At 32.4% G+C, this 16,246-nt stretch overlaps 1 protein-coding gene across 2 annotated transcripts in view; it reads right to left on the bottom strand.

Annotated features, from left to right (window-relative positions):
* LOC125826403 (deSI-like protein At4g17486) overlaps window positions 1-16,246 on the bottom strand; it is a 554,011-nt gene that overhangs the window by 49,891 nt on the left and 487,874 nt on the right. The window contains exon 6 of one of the 2 annotated variants that reach the window (XM_049505719.1): window positions 1,226-1,236. The exons of the other annotated variant lie outside the window; for it this stretch is intronic. The gene's annotated coding sequence lies outside the window, so the exon portion shown is untranslated. Of the gene's footprint in view, window positions 1-1,225; window positions 1,237-16,246 lie in introns of those variants that run through there. 2 annotated transcript variants of the gene reach the window in all.

Below are 16,246 nucleotides of genomic sequence, written 5' to 3'. Positions count from 1 at the left end.
AAAAATAGTTATTAAAAATTATTTGTCAATTAACAAAATTAAACAATAATTTGTTAATTTTTTTTTCATTATCCAAACAATTAATTTTTCTTGAAAGTGTAAACAAAATTTGTAAAAAAATAACCAAAAATGTTTATCTTAAAGATTAAAATAGTAAACTATCATTTTTATTTATAATTTCCTAAAGAAGTAAAAGAAAAAGTTAATAGCTAATAGAAAGAGGTATAAATTGTTGTTTTCCCTTCTCAATAATTTCATAAACACTTAAATGCATCAAATATTCTCCAACAAGAAAATATAACAAAAAGATCATCAGTAATTTTAACCAATAATTATATAAGGTTTGGTACTATTTTCATGTAACCCAAAATCGAAAATCATCCATAAACTCCTACATATATACATACTCTCTCAATTTATATGATATTTTTTTATTCTTGAAATTCAAGCTACGTGAAATTTAATTAAAATATTAGAAAATATTTATTATAATTACATTAACATGATAAGAATTGCAACTTATGTTTGTTCATAAATATTACCTTCTCGCTAAGTTGCAATTCAACCAAAAACTTTATTAGTTGCGATTCTTATCATGTTTATATAATTTTAAAAAAGGAACAAAAAAATACACCTTATAGCTTGACTTTCAAGAACAAAAAATAACCTATAAATAAATGGAGAGAGTAAACTGAAAAAAAGAAAAACTGGTTAATTATATTTATATTTTGTTGATTGACAAGTAATTTTAAATAACTATTTATGTTTATCCTAAAAATAATACAATTGATTTTGTATGAGGTTAACAACAGATATCTTAATTTATCTTAGTTTAACTCTTTTTTAAATACGTAATTATTTGACTTTAAATCAATGATGATTTTAAACTTTTATGGATGAAAGGATTATCTTTTAAATTCTCCTTTCTTTCTTGGAGAATTTGGCAAGGTAAGGTTCCTGTAGCTGTTGTCATGCATTCTTGGAATCATAATATTTCTCAATTGTGCAAATGTTGTTCTATACCGGAGAGAGAAACAATTGAGCATTTATTTTTAAAAGGTGAAATTACATCTATTGTATGGAATTATTTTGGTAGAGCAGCAGGCCTGACTGGCTCATTTGTTCAACTGAAGCAGTCAGTGAAGAAATGGTGGGGTGCAAGTGGAAATGCAAGATTAAATGTGGTATTTCAAGTTGTTCCTATTGTGATTCTATGGTTTCTATGGAAAAGGAGAAATACTATCCTTCATGGAGGTTCTTATTCAGTTGATAAAGTTAAATGGGAGATCACTGACACTATTTTGAAATTACTCAAAGAGAGATTTAATTGGCCATTGTTAATAGCATCTCTAGAGGGATACAAAGCTAACCACATCAGTAAGAGTGTTAGATGGTTCCCTCCTCCTACTGGTTGGCTAAAATGCAACACGGATGGGGCTTCTAAAGGGAATCCTGGGCCTAGCTCTGCAGCGTTTTGCATTAGAGATCAGAATGGGAATTTTCTGGTTGCTAAAGGAGTTAAAATGATTGATTCTACTAATTTAGTGGCAGAAGCAAGAGCTATTAGAGAGGAATTGATGTTCTGTAAAGAGAATAGATTGACTAACGTACTGGTAGAGACAAACTCTCTAGCAATGGTTAATATCTTAGAAGGGAGGTGGGAGATTCCTTGGAGTTTGAGTTAGGAGGTAAACACTATCAATGAGCTAATGAGGATTGTCTCAGCAAGAGTACAACATTCCCTCCGGGAAGGAAATACTCTTGCTGATTTTTTAACTAACTTGGTTTTTATTTTTGCAGGTGGCTTTCAATATAATCAATTCCAGGAACTTCCAAGTGAAGTCAAAAGAATCATTAACCTAGACAAAGTTGACACTTCTTATATAAGAAGAATCTCTACAGATTAACTAGAAATTCATCAAACTCTTAATTATATGAAAGGAAGGTGAAAGTAAACAATAGTCACTTCTCTAGAAGGCAAATAACAAAGTCTGAAGAAATTTCACATGGTTATAGCATCATGCACCTGGTGAGAGCTTTGGGGTGTCCTTTTGATGCTAAATCAAGACTTGGTTGAGCAATCCTAGTAAGTTGCTACTGTCTTGAAGAGGATCCTTCTTCACCTGTATCAAATGTACATAATATATTAGATCTCAATTTAGAGATTTTGGCCTATAATTTAGTTTTTAGATGGTGGTATTAATCTCTTGAGAGATTCAACCCATTAGAAGCTAGATAAAGGGCAAAATCTAGATCTTGAGAATCTAAGTTCTGGTTCTTAGTAATGGAGGAGAGAGCTTTGGTTCTTACACATTGTTGAGGTTATAGTTGGAAATTGAGAGGCTATAGGGGTCACTTACTGTGTTCTGATGACTTTGACATGCTTTTTCCAAGCTCGATCATGGATTTTCCTCTTCACTAATGTATGATGAAGTCGAACAAGAGGTCAACTACAACAACAAAGAAACAAGCTTATCAATGGAAAAAAGACGAAGTGGAAAGGTTTCACCTATTTTTTCGTCTATGATTGGAGCAGTTCCACCTCTTGAAAAACAAGCTTTCGGATGGGTTAGAGGTGAAATGGTCGATTGATAGGTGGAGATGTGGATGAAGTTTTGAAGAGGACAACTATTCACTTTCCTCTTTCCACTTTTAGTTCTGTCCAGATTTTAATTCTTTTCCTTTCTAATTTCTCTTTATTTGTTTGTTTGTTGTTTTCTTTATTTCATTCCTTATTGATTAGGCCTGCTGACTTGGGCCTGATCATTTGATGTATATTGCTTTTATTTTGATTAATAAAATCTGGCCCTTTGGCCTTTTAGTTTAAAAATAAAATAAAAAATATTAATATATTTATCTTTATTTAATTTTGACAAATGAACATTATGAACGACCATAAATTTTTCATAAACAACCTACAAGCACTTTTTAAAAAATTTATACATGTTGTTTATTCCTATTTTATTGATTGATTTGTCATATAAATCGAAAAGACGAGTAATTTGAATCAAACATAAAGTTAATTTAAGCGATGAGTCTGTTTGGCACCCAGAGACTCTAAATCCTGGATTCGCCTTTGGACTCATATCTAGGTGTACCTCTGTCAACCAAAAAGATGTTGCGAAACATCTATCTTACGCTGGAAGGATGTAGCTGGTGCAAACAGTCTTATTTGGTATACTGGCCTTCTGGTCGCAACTGTTTCAAATTCCAACGAAGATACTGACAGCTATAGAGGCACGCAGTGGCGGATCCAGGATTTAGACTCTGTGGGTGTCAAATAGACTTATTGATTAAATTAATTTTATATTTGATTAAATTATTCGTCTTTTCGATATAAATTAATTTTAGTTCTCTAATTTTTCTTAAAAGAACGTGTGCAGCAATTTCCTTTTTCTTAAAAAAACGTCTTTCTCAAAAAAATAGGTACAAATGGGATTCGAACCCGCAACATCAGCCTTCTAAAGTTGCCCTCCTACCGTGGCACCACAAGCCAATTTTATTCTGTGGGTGGCACGCTTTATATAAATATAAATATTATATATATACCTATGTATATATAGAGTTTCCGTCGAAGTTCGGGGGTGGCGTGGCACCCCCAAACCCCTTAATAGATCCGCCTCTGGAGGCACGCTGTAGAAGCTACATTTGGTCTGGTGAGTATGATACGACAAGTTTACTTGCATCTATTGGAGGTTACAGAAAGAGTACCGTGGAAGGTCATGATGTACAATAATGAGACAAGACCTAAAGCTATATTCTCCCTATGGCTATATTTACAAGATAGGTTACTCAAAGGATAGACTCTTGAAATGGGGAGTGAGAGTAGAACCTCATTGTGTTTTTTGCAATTCTTGCTTGGAAACTAGAACTCACTTGTTTGTCCAGTGCTCTTTTGCTAGTTCTTTGTGGACTAGAATCTGCTCTTGGCTCAAAAGAACAACACTAACCACAAGTGATTGGGAGAACCACCTAGCTGGAGTCAAAAGGGATGCCAAAGGTAAAGCACTGAAGGCTCAACTTTTCAAAATGGTGTACACTGAAACAATTCACGCGATATGGATGAAAGGAACCAAAGACATTTTGAGAAGAAAAACAGAGCGATGGAGATGATTGCAAAAGACATAGCATTTACCTGCAATGCCAGAGCCCAGCCTATGATCAGCAATCTATTGCAGCAGTATAAATTTTAGATGACTCTCTAGACCTCCCCAGTAGAATACCTTTGGTTCTCTTGTTGGGACTTGGAGTGATATAGTCGATATGGCTAAGTCCTCCATAACCCCCTAGTGTAGTGTTGGTTTTAAAGGCTAGACAACAAATTGTGTTTGAATCTGGTTGTGGTTTTGTAATGCTTTCTTTGGTGATTAATAAAGTCCAACTAATTACCAAAAAAAAGTGACAATGTTGTTGTGAATTTCATGGTATAGAAAAAGTTGTATTACTACAGATTATTATGTTAGTAAATATATAAATATGTTTTCTTTTTTGACAGGTACAAATCTTGTTTCCTCTCTTGTGTATTTCCTTTCTTTTCTGCTTTCTCGTCGTGAAAGTTGAAACATTACTATGGTATATATGGCTCTTCACGAAAATAAAATGCAGCAATTTCAAGAAGAATCATATTTCAATGAAGGAGGCCGAGCCAGCCCGGCCCATTAAAAAATGCTTCTCGATATATTGGACTGGGCCGGATCGGGTTCCCCACTAATGGATCGGGTTGGTACTAGTCTAACAGTAGATTTACTGAAAAAACTGGTCCATGACCCGTTAAGCAATTTATTTATGGGCCGGATCGGGTTCCCCACTAATGGATCGGGTTGATACTAGTCTAACAGTAGATTTACTGAAAAAACTAGTCCATGACCCGTTAAGCAATTTATTTATGGGCCGGATCGGGTTCCCCACTAATGGATCGGGTTGGTACTAGTCTAACATTAGATTTACTGAAAAAACTGGTCCATGACCCGTTAAGCAATTTATTTATGGGCCGGCTCAGGTTTTGACCCACCAGGCTAATGGGTCCAACTCAGACAATTTTTTAACACCGTTTATTAATTCGAAAGTTTGAGTCAATTATCATATAGTGTATTGTTATTTATTTAATTTTGTAATAATTATAACCATTTATGACATAGATTGATTATATATATATATAAGAAAAATGACAACTATATCGCCGAAGTATATTAAATGGTATGTAGATACCTTCTGTCATACTTTTGGGACATTGGTACCACACCGTCCAAAAAAAATAAAAATAAAAATAAAAAGAAAAAAAATAAAAATAAAAAAATAAAAAAAAATATATATGGGAAAATGACAAATATATTGCCGAAGTATCTTAAATGGTATGTAGATACCTTTTGTCATACTTTTGGGACATTGGTACCCTTATGGTCCAAAAATTAGAGCACATAATGCTTTAATAATTACTCCCTCTGTCCCAACTTATGTGACTTACTTATCTTTTTTGTCAGTCCCAAAAAGAATGATATATTTCTATATTAAGTAGCAATTTAACAAAGCCACCTGTGCAGGTATGGAGGAAGCCTATAAAGGTAGTTCAAACTACCTCGAAAACTCTGAATAGTGAAACTGAGAAACAAGATAATTGGGAGTCTATTAAGGTTAAAGCTAGTGCTAGAAGTGGTCAAGTAAATCCTAAGGGTCCTCAAGGGCTGATGGTGGGAAATGGTTTTAGTCCTCTTAGTGAGATGCCAACTTCTGCAAGTGCTGAACAGTGTATTGGTGGGATAAGGGTGGATCCAGGAGGAAGTGGTCATACTCAATCTATTTAATGAAGGTTGTTGCTTGGAATGTTAGAGTAATAAATAAAATGTATAAACAGAAGGAAGTAAAGAAGTTTGTACAGAGTAATGAAGTAGGACTTATAGCTATTTTAGAAAATAAAGTGAAGCAGCAACATACTGGTAGCATTATAAATAAAATAGCTCCTGGTTGGAGTTGGTGTGCAAATTATGCACACAGCGACAAAGGTAGAATATGGGTATTATGGGACCCTAACAAAGTTGAATTTGATCTGGTGGGGATGAGTTCTCAGATAATTCATGGGGCTGTCACCATTACTAGTTTGAAACAATGTTTCTTGCTGACAGCTGTTTATGGGCTGCATATAATTGATGATAGAAGAGGCTTATGGGAAGAACTATTAATTCTAAATACCACAATACTAGATCTTTGGTTAGTGTTTGGTGGCTTTAAGGCAATGACATGTTTGGAAGATAGAGCTTCAGGGAACCCTGTCCATGAATATGAGGTTCATGATTTTAATAAATACATCATTACTGCTGGCATGATTGAATTAAGGGGTATAGGGAGATGGTTCACCTGGACCAACGGCTATGTGTATAGCAAGATTGATCGAGCATTGGTGAATGCAGCTTGGACAGTCAGACTAGAGCAGAATGAAGTTATGGTTGTGGACCCGGGGTGCTCCGATCATACACCTCTCAGTGTTCAATTTACAGAAGAAGAAGTACAGAGGCCTAAACCATTCAGATTTTTGAATTGTCTAAGTGTTCATTAGGACTTCATGCCCCTAGTACAACAAGCATGGGTCACGCGGTCGAGAAGAAAGTATATGGAGTCAGTGTGTCAAAAGCTGAAGGTTACTAGAATAAAATTGAAAGAGCTGAATACTCAGGAATTCAATAGTGTGGGAGCTAAAGTTCAAGAGTGTCGACAGAGGTTGGAAATCACTCAAAGCTTGATGCGAGATCAACAACATGCTAGTGAACTATTTACTATTGAAAGAGATCTGATAAAGGAATTAGAAAGATGGAGTGGGGTGAAGGAGAGCATAGTTAAACAGAAATCTAGAACTAAATGGTTGCAACTGGGAGATGGAAATACTGCTTATTTCTATGCTAATCTCAGGAGTAGATTAGCACAAAATAGAATAAAGCATCTTACTACTGCACAAGGGAATATAGTCCAGAAGACTGTGGATATTGAGAAGGAAATTAAGGAGTTCTGTGTTGGATTGGGATCAGCTGCTGTGCAAATACGTGTTGTGGATATTCCAATTATGAAGAGTGTCAATTGCCTTAATAGAGTGCAACAACAAGCTCTAATTGTACCTATTGATAGGGAGGAAATTCACGCAGCACTTCTGAGTATTGATGATCAGAGGGCTCCTGGATGTGATGGGTTTAACGCTTTGTTCTTTAAGAAAGCTTGGCCCATAATTGGAGATGAGGTAACTGAAGCAATTTTGCAATTCTTTCGACATGGTGAAATGTACAAACCCATAAATTGCACAACTATTACTCTAATCCCTAAAGTTGCCAATCCATCTAGAATTGTTGAATTTAGGCCTATCTCATGTTGTACAAGTTGATATCTAAGGTCTTAACTAGAAGAATGCAAAATGTCATGAACAGCCTGGTAGATCAGAGTCAGTCAGCTTTTGTGCCGGGAAGGGTGATTTCTGATAACATCATTTTAAGTCATAAGCTTGTGAAGGGGTACAGTAGGAAAGGTATTTCTGCTAGGTGTATGTTGAAGATTGATATGAGAAAGGCGTATGATTCTGTGGAGTGGCCCTATCTCGAGCAAATACTAAACTGTTTGCAATTCCCAACTATGTTTGTTCAATGGATCATGACTTGTGTGAAAACTGTTTCATACTTGGTCATTGTGAATGACTCCCCTCTAGCTCCATTCCCAGCAAAGAAAGGATTAAGACAAGGAGATCCTTTGTCTCCCTACTGGTTTGTGCTTGTTATGGAGTATCTCACAAGGATTTTGAAGGGTTTACAGGGGCACAAACATTTCATGTTTCATCCGAGGTGTAAACAATTGAAGCTTACTCAACTTAGCTTTGCTGATGATCTTTTATTATTTTGTAAAGGTAATTTGAAATCTGCTCAGCTACTTTATCAAGCATTTCAGTTATTTTCAAGGGCTTCTGGGCTGGATGCTAATATTGACAAGAGCTCTATACATTTTGGAGCGGTTAAACAAGAGGTTCAACAAGCTATTCTGGCAGCTTTACGGTTCACAGAAGGGTCCCTGCCCTTCAAGTACTTGGGTATTCCCCTAAGTACTAAAAAAGTCACAATTATGCAGTTTTTACCATTGATTGATAAAATGCTCCAGCGAATCAAATCTTGGACAACCAAGTTCCTTACTTATACAGGTAGGTTGCAACTTGTGAAGTCTATATTATTCTCAATTCAAGTATTTTGGTCTCAAAGTATTTGTCTTGCCAAAGAAAGTGATCCAGGTGATTGATGCTACATGTAGAACATTTTTGTGGACTGGTGGATGTGAAATATCGAAGAGATCTCTTATTGCTTGGGAGAGACTATGTCTGCCTAGAGTTGCTGGTGGGCTGAATATTCTTGATATATAACAGTGGAACCATGCTGCAATTGGTAAACTATTGTGGAATATTTGTAGGAAGAAGGATGCATGATCTTGAATACTATTCGAAATTCAGAAGAACTGCGTGGGGGGGCTATTGAACAACTCGAAAAAGCTCGTTCTCGTTTACGGAAAGTAGAAACCGAAGCCTTGTGGGTTAAATGGGTGCATCTCTATTATATAAAGGATGGCGCAGTATGGGAGGCTCAGGCGCAACAAGCTTCCTGGATGGTACAACAGATTCTGAGATGCTAAGAAGACTTTTGATATAGCAGGGATGACTGAAAACGAAGTCACACAGTTGCCTAGCTACTCTATTAGAAAGATTTATGGATTGCTTAGAGAAGAATGGCCAAAGATTCCATGGAGAAGACTAGTCTGCAATAACAAAGAAGTGCCAAAATGGGTATTTATTCTGTTTCTTGCACTCCATAGAAGGCTCCAAACAAAGGACATATTAGCTTGTTGGGTGAATTTGGAAGATATGCTTTGCCCTCTATGTCAAGAGGAGAACGAAGACATTGACCATCTGCTGTTCAGTGCAATTATGCAACAAGAATATGGGGTAAACTACTGCAATGGTTGGGAATTGCCAGGCAAGTTCTAGATTGGAAGAGTGACGTGGAATGGGTTGTGGCAAATGCTAAGGGGAAAATTGCCCAGCAGGAGGTGTATCGGATGACATTAGCAGGTGGGGTATATCACATATAGAAGGAAAGAAATGCTAGAGTATTTGACACTCGGCAAAGAACAATAGATCAAGTAGTTAGGCAGATCATTCAGGATATTCATAGTAGAGCTCAACATTGTAGTAAGCTAGCAAATAGGCTTATGCTTTTAAATTTCTACCATAATGATAGGAGATTTGGTTTGAGTAGTTTGTTGCTAGCGTAAGTTTGGGAGTTGTCCATACTACACTTTTTATTTTGCGGGGTGTAAGTCTTACTTGGTAAATAAAAATTTACTTATCAAAAAAAAAATTTTAACTATAAAATGTCTATTTTACTCTTAATGAAATGATTTACAGTCACACAAATTTATATCATTCATTTTAGATTACAAGTTTTAAAAGTCTTTCTTTCTTTCTTAAACTCCGTGCCGAGTCAAACTACCTCATATAAAATAGGATGGAGGAAGTACATAGATTTTCATCTCGTATTAACCAACGCCTATATAATATTATGAAGAACTAAGAGTATCGAAGAAATCTCTTACTCTCTTTTAGCCTTAGCGAGAAACAAGAATAATAATATAATTTAGCTGTAGAAATTTCTTGCGGCAGATTTCATGTTTTATATATATATATTGTTATGCACTTTAATTTTGTTAAGAAGTTGAATATATAGAGAAATCTAGGAAGAGTTATTATATAATATGAAAATAATGGAGTTTTTAATTTGAAAGAAATTAGGTTTGTGATGGAAATTAATTGATTTTTGGAAAGAACGTGAAAAAAAGTTGAAGAATATATCTTACTAAAGCAACATGAAACTATATTGGATGGGCAAGTTAAAGCAAAAGTAAAGGGAGGGAAAAAGGAAAAATTACTTGAATGGATAACTTTTAATAAATAATTATTGATTTTGGCGATACTTTTTATTTATTACCATTTACAGTAATACATAGCAATACTATGATAAATCTGCAATATGTATTAAAAGTGAATTATGTATGCAATATATATGTATTATAACTGTTTTAAAATATATTATGCTTGTTTGGTAAGAAATTGACACATTATATTAAAATGTGTGATAAATGTATTATCCATTAATAAAACTTGTATTATATGTGTTTTATAAATTGTTCTCAATAATATATATTAAAATTGTATTATAAATATATTAAAAGTGATCAAATAAAAAAAAATATTATTGCTATAAATGATAAATATTTTCTTAATATAGTATATTATGTAAGTTTCCTTCGGCGGACGGAAAAAACTCCCTCTTATTAAGAATGAAAAATTGAGGAACGCCATATTGTTCATTTGGATATCCTGAAAATGAAAAGTCAAATTTTCTTTTAAGGAAACTTCATGGTGATTACTAGTTGCATATATACAACCAAACAAAAAGTGCAACATGCTTGTTATGTTTGGAAAAAAAATTGAAAATTAAAGTTTAGTCATATAATTTATTATTATTTGGCAAATATATTAGATAAACATCCCAACTTCGCGAAAAAAACTAAAAATTGGGTCAAATTCTAATATTTGTGATATTAAAAAATTTAAAGATCATCCAAACTTATATTTTATAAAAACACCCATATTTATAGTTTTGGACTGAATTTTATTCCTAATTTGTTGTACAAAATTTATACCGTTATATATAAATTTTATACAATTTTTATCCGAGCTTAATTTTTCGAAGTCGCCTCTAATTACAAATAGTAATAGTAGTTTTTCATATACAAACCATTACCAATGGTATTTTCCCTTTGTGTTTTTCCTCTTTTTTAAATTTATATTAATTATGTTTATTGTCATGGCATTTCATGAAATATTTTCATTATAAAATGATGATACAAAGTCTATGGATATTTTAAATAATTTTAGAACTTATGAATATAAATCAATTTTTTCTTTTTAAAAAAAAAATCTTTGGAAATTTGTGGGCCAAAACGTTAACTAAAAGTGGCACCAACTTTATGATAGACCGATGAATTAAATTTGAGAATGGAAGTTTAATTTGATCCTATGGCACCAACTTAAGGATACAATTGGAGCAATTAAGGCAAGTTGAACAATGACTTCGGCAATTTCATTTAGCTTTTAGGCGTATAAATATGTCAAAGATCACCCTATATATTATTTAAGGAGTAAATTTTATGAATGGTCTTGTGTTTGAGATTTGTTTCTTTAACGAATATAATATCATTCAATTACTTTTAAAAAATAATTAACTAACAAAAATCTCTCTCCTAAGTAGATGCCATGTCATATTAAACTTTTTTTTTTTTAAAAATAATATATTTACTAACCTTTTCTAACACAATCAAATTTTGAATTCGATAAGAAGAATATAGAAACGCACAACAATAATGGTATTATAGGAGATTATACTTTAGGACAATTAAAAAAATAAACCTTGATGTTCCGATTATAAAGATTGGAAGTACTGTTGTTCTCTTAAAAAATGAAAAAAAATAAATTAAACAAAACACCTTAGTTTGGGCTCAAACCTAAGCCATGGAGACAACTTTGAACAGTCTTAATCATTGTGCTATCTTTCTTTGGTATATCAAGGTTGTTCAACAATTAGTATATATCCAAAACTATCAATATTTAACATATATATTCGCAAAAAAAAATTCGACGAAGATTGTTCATCTGATTACCCATGCTAAGGTGTAGCTCTGCCCCTAATTGCGGCTAACCTAAAAACTACTACTCCCTTCATTTAAAAAAGAATGACCACCTTTCCTTTTTAGTTTGTTTAAAAAAGAATGACCTCTTATCTTTTTTTTGTAACATTTTAATTTTAGCTTTCCACGTGGCATGTTTAAAGCCACAAGATTGAAGGGTAATTTAGTACATTTGACATAATTTTAGTTTAGGACCACAAAATTCAAAAGTTTTTTTTTATTTTCTAAAACTTTGTACCAAGTCAAATCAGGTCACTCTTATGAAATGGAGGGAGTACTTGTTAAGTCATCACATGAATTTTTGGTGGGTCTTTGCAATTTTCTATCAGATTTTGTTAATTGTAAACTTCGAGCTGAACCATCGGGATTATTGGTGGGTCTTTGCAATTTTCTATCAGATTTTGTTAATTGTAAACTTCGAACTGAACCATCGGGATTATTTTTATTTTCTAATTTATTCAAGAATTACTTCAACACCAATGAAAAAAAAAGTGAAAAATAAGATTTTGAAATTTTCATCATCAAATACTAATTTTTAAATAAAGTAAAAAACATTCTAATAAAAAAAATGAAAACTTTGCATGATCATACGGATTCTCGAAATATAACCTGCTATATGTCACATCAAAATGTGTCAAACTTATCAGACATACCAATTAAAAAATGAAGTGAAAGTCCATAATGTCACAATCGAAACTAGAAATTAAATCTGGCGTTAAAACTTTGTCAAACTTATATTGCCTACATTATAATTTTGTGTATACCTTCGAATAACTTTCCTCTATATAAAGCACACCCTTTCTCGTCCTTCATCATCGATCAACCCTTTTTTATTTGCCTTTTGCTTCTTCTTCTTCAAATAATTAATAATGGCCTATAATGCAAGAATTGTCCTCCAGCCATGGAGAACCTTTTTCAATTTCATTTTCATGCAGGAACAGAGTAGTCCCCTCACAATTCTTGGATTCTTCTTTACCATTTTCCTCAACTTTATTCAGCTAAAATATCAAGGCACTGATCCTTTTACCACCCATCCCAAAACAATGAGAATTTCTGTCACTTCTTTCCTCCTATACTCTTTAATATACGCTATTAAGCACAGATTCTCTTCTCATCTTATTTACAGAAATTTCTCCGACCTCGTACACAATGTTATGATTTTCTTTACTTCTCTCTCTTTGGCTTCCACTGCTTCTGTTCTGTTCACCTACCCTGTTTCCCATGTTGTGTTTTCCCTCTGTTTTCTGCTTTCCGGAGGCGAAATGTTCTTTTGGGTTTTCAAGAAAATTATGCAAAAATTCGAAGACGAAGAAGAGTCGTATTTTCAGAGTGAAATTACTGTTTGGAACTATCTAAGGAGGAGGATGAATATGGGTTTTGAACAGAGGTTTAGTCTTCCTATTTAATTTTGATTTTTATGTATGTATGTATGTATGTGTTTTACTTAATAAGTAGCATGATTTTTTCTCAATTTCAATTGTTGTTGTATTAATATTAAGTTGCATGTATGTTCATGCCTGTTATCGAGTGACAATATTGCTTTTTTATAAATATGTTTCCTTTTTTGATAAGGTACAAAACTTGTTTCCCTTCTTGTGTATATCCTCTGTTTTCTACTCTCTCCAGGTGAAACTTTACTGTGGTCTATGTCTCTTTAACAAAATAATTTCAACAAGAATCGTATTTTCAGTGAAGGAGGGCCGTAAACCTGTTAATTGGGTCAGGCAGAGCCAGCCCGACCCATAAAAAAATAAAATCTTGATATACTGGATTGAGCTGGATCGGGTTCTCCACTAATGGGCCGGGCTGGTATAGGTCTAACAACAATAAATCCACTGAAAAACTTGTCCGTGACCCAATAAGCAATTTTATGGGGCTAAACTATCCGGGTCGGGTTTTGTCCCACCGGGCTAACGGGCCGGACTCAGACAAATTCCTTTTATTATCATTTATTAATTCGAAAGTTTGAGTCAATTATCAATATATTGTATTGTTATCTATTTAATTTTGTTATAATTATAACTATGTATGACATAGATTGATTACATTTTATTTATATATAATAGAATACTTACATTATATTCTATATGTACTTATAATATATACTAAATATACTACTTAATATTAGGGGTGTGTACTATTCGGATTAAACTGAATAACCAAACCAAATCAAATCAAATTTTTATTTGGATTGGTTTTTTGGTTTTTCGGATTGGTTTTGGATTAATAAATTACTTTGTTTGGTTTTTTGGTTTGGTTTCGGATTTTAAAAAATAAAAATCGAAAAACCGAAAAAAACCGAATTATATATATAATGTTTAGGTTTAGAATTAAGTTGGAGTTAACCACTTTTGTCCCTTTTTGGTTATTACCTTTCATGATGATTACGTTTATATTTTATGATTGAATTACATCTATAATAGGTATACTTATAAGTATTGTGTTTTAAGTTTTACTTATGATTTATATTAGAAAGAATATTTAAGGGATTAATTATTATTACTTTGGTTATATATGTTATTAATTATTGATATAACCGAATAACCAAACCGAAAAAAGCCGAACCGAATAGAGGAAAACCAAACCAAACCAAATTTCTTTTGGATCAGATTGGGTTACACTTTTACAAAACCAAAAACCGAAAATCCAAACCAAATAGTGTAAAACAAAATCGAAAAACCGAATGCACACCCCTACTTAATATAATAAAATATTTTCATTATATTATATACATATTACTAATACACACTAAATATGTGGGTCGGGTGTCAATTCCAGGCTTTTCGGGCCGGCCTTAATGGGCCAAAACCGGACGGACTGGCCCAGGCTTATTCTGGAGGGGTGGAACTCTTTTCAATTTTATGAGGAGGAAAATGAACAGGCATGGTTTCTTGTCAATACTGTAGTGACCACTTCGACTAATTTATTGACACTAGCTAGCAGATATATTGAATAACTCTATTTGACAAGACTTGAATTACAGGAATTAGAAATCACCTAATAGCTATTCTTTTCATCCTACTATATGTGATATTGTTTATTTTGTGATCTTAAATTATATTTTAAATGTATTAAATTATTTATTAATTTTATCATCTTAAATGTGTAAGTTGAAATTAAATTTGTGACCTTTTTTTTATATCCATTAAAAAGAAAATAAAATAAATTAATTAAAATAGTTGGAATACATTATTTTTTTCCGACGTTCATGGTTGATATCTTGTATTTGAGGTCAAAGATAAAATTAAACTGTTGCCCAGAAAAAGTCATGAAAAGCGGCCATTCATATTTTTTCCCCAAGTTTTTTTCCCCTCAAGAGAAAATAGAAGACAACAATAGTGAAGTTTCTTAATCATGTGGACTTATATTTAAATTTAACACTTGCTTTTATAAATTTATTAGATTTAAGTTAAAAGGATCAAAATGAACACATACACTAATTGCTTTTATAAATTTATTAGATTTAAGATTTAAGTTAAAAGGACCAAAATGAACACATACACTAATTGCTTTTATAAATTTATTAGATTTAAGTTAAAAAGAGAAAAAAGAACACGTTTTATTATATATTAAAGATTATTTTAATCAAGTGAAATATATTGGGATCAAAATAAATATTTTTGTCATATATTAAAGACCATTTCGATCAAATGAAATATATTAAGGACCAAAATGAACATTTTTGTTATAAATTAAAGACCATCCAATCGAATGAAATATATTAAAAGATAAAGCATTACTCATATATTAAGGACCATTGTGATCATTTTCTCCAGGGGCGTATCCAAGCCGGGCTATTCGAGTGCACGCAAAACAATGCTCTCCTTCCAATATGATATATCGTAGTATAACATTTCTTTAAAAAAAAATACTTAAATATAAATCTGTGAGCCCACACTTAAAATATCATATAATGTGATGGTTTGGTGCACCTCTCTAGGTGAGGCTAGAAATTTAAATTTTATAGCTATTTTGTTTTTTTCTTTCTAAAAGTGAGTAAAACTTCTCTAAGTGGTTATTGATAGCATTGTTGACATTTTAATTAATACTTTTTTTTTTCATAAATCTTTCAAAATTTTAAAGTTTTTCATAATATTGGTAGCACTTTTTACATAAATCTTATTATAGTGTTTTTATATAATTAAATCAAATATGTATATTAAAAACTAGTTGTATTAAATAATACTCCCTCCGTCTCATTTTATATGTCATCCCTTTTTATAAATAATTGGTCCATAATACTTGTCATTTCATAAAATTAATGCATAAATTACCATAAATGATTCATGTTCATTGGTTAAAATAATTAATCAAAATAAATTAATTCATATTCATTGATTGAAAACTTGAGTTCCAAAAAAATTAAATAAGGGTAGAAGGGTAAAGTTACATCATTTCTTAATACAAGTGCAAAGTAAAAAGGTGATATATAAAATAGGACGGAGGGAGTATAACATACCATCATTGAGTTCAAATCTCAATATCT

The sequence above is a fragment of the Solanum verrucosum genome, unplaced genomic scaffold, assembly GCF_900185275.1.
Source record: "Solanum verrucosum unplaced genomic scaffold, falcon-dt-bn FXZP01000060.1, whole genome shotgun sequence".
Lineage (NCBI taxonomy): Eukaryota > Viridiplantae > Streptophyta > Magnoliopsida > Solanales > Solanaceae > Solanum > Solanum verrucosum.
The sequence above is the reverse complement of the archived record's forward strand: the minus strand, read 5'-3'. Positions and strand labels throughout refer to the sequence as shown.